This window comes from Mastomys coucha, unplaced genomic scaffold (assembly GCF_008632895.1).
Source record: "Mastomys coucha isolate ucsf_1 unplaced genomic scaffold, UCSF_Mcou_1 pScaffold17, whole genome shotgun sequence".
NCBI classification, from domain to species: domain Eukaryota; kingdom Metazoa; phylum Chordata; class Mammalia; order Rodentia; family Muridae; genus Mastomys; species Mastomys coucha.
In genome coordinates this window covers 21,587,679-21,589,315 of record NW_022196899.1, presented here as the reverse complement: position 1 = coordinate 21,589,315, position 1,637 = coordinate 21,587,679, and positions in this window count along the sequence as shown.

Genomic DNA, 1,637 nt, shown 5'->3' with positions numbered 1-1,637 from the left:
GAGGGAGGGGGAGAGAGAGAGAGACAGAGACAGAGACAGACAGAGACAGAGACAGAGACAGAGACAAAGGAAGAGAGAAAGAGAACCAAGAGAATTCATGGCCCGAAATGGCAGGGCTTTTGTTTGTTTGCTTGCTTGTTTAATAGGAAACGGAAGCTGGGGAAAAGGAAACAAAGTCTCAGAGCTGGAAAGATGTCCAATAGGGAGGAGGGTTTCTCGAGAGCTTAGAGGCCACCATGGGCTTTGGTATGCCAACAAAGCACCTAAGCCGTTTGTTCAAGTTTCATTTGAACCTGACAAACACCATGCCTGGATCTCGAGGAGTTGGGAGTATAGGTGAAGCAGAGTGTACCACACTGGGCAAATATTTGGCGTTTGCAGAATGCAGGGGTTGTCCCTGCAGAGATAGAGCTTCGCCATTTCAGACTGGCTCTTTGAAGGAGGTACATAGCTTACTCCTCCAGGGAAGGAGAACACAGAGAAAGTCCATGACTGCCTGTGAACTCCTCGGATCGTTCTCCTGATTCTCGAAGCAGGGGATTTGTGATTTGTGATCTCAGTTATCTCATAGGACTCAGGTCAAGTCCCAGCAGCCTCCGTTTACTCTCCCTGTATCACTTTATACCAGAAGACCTAGATGCACCAATCTATATTCCTGATGAATAAAAGTCAAACTTCCTGTCCCCGGGACCTACTTCTGAGCTTGGCTTACCTAGAAACTTGAAACTATGCTTTGGTTGTCTTTTCTTATTGCCAAGACAAATCACATAGAAAGCATAGACACTTACAGGGATGAGTTTGAAGGGGTAAGAAAAAGCAAACAAGCAAACACTACCTACTCCCCAGAGTAACCATTATTTCTAGTAACATTTATTCTCTCTGTTCTTTTTCACTCATCTCTGAGGATAAGTATTTATATTACAATGTTTATTATTTTATAACCAGTATTTTATACTTAGTCTATATTGATCATCTTTCTGCGCTGTTAAATATCTGACCTACTAAAAGAAGACATTTTGACACCGCAAGATGGCTGCCGCACAGTGATATTAACTCCAATACACACTACTTGCTATGCCTTTAAAAAATATATATCTTTCATTTACTATTTGAGAACTGCATACATGTATGCAATGGGTTTTGATCGTATCCTCCTCCCACCCCATCTCTTCAGTTCCTGCAGATGCTCTTATCGCATTTCCGAGCATCATGACATATTTTCTTTTAATCTGTGGAGTAATTAGTGCCGCCGGTATGTACATGGTATGAGGCCATCTGTGGGAGCATGGGCAACCTTTCAGAGACCCCATCTCTAAAAGCAAACAAACAAACAAAAAAAAAACAGAGAAAAACAAAACAGGTTCTCCCTCCCCTGAAAGCCACTAACTGTCACTAATTAATCAGCTAGGAGTACCTTTCCCCAGTCTACGCTGGATTGTGACTGGCTTGATCATTTTATGAGAAACAATTGCACTTTCTGCCAAGGCAATGTTTCCTAACACCTCAAAATGTCTGAGGTAGGGCCCAGAGAGATGGCTCAGCAGTTAGAAGAGCACTTGCTCCTCTTCCTAAGGATCTGGGTTTGATTCCCAGCATCTACCTGGTGACTAACAGTCTCCTGCAACTTCAGTTTTAGG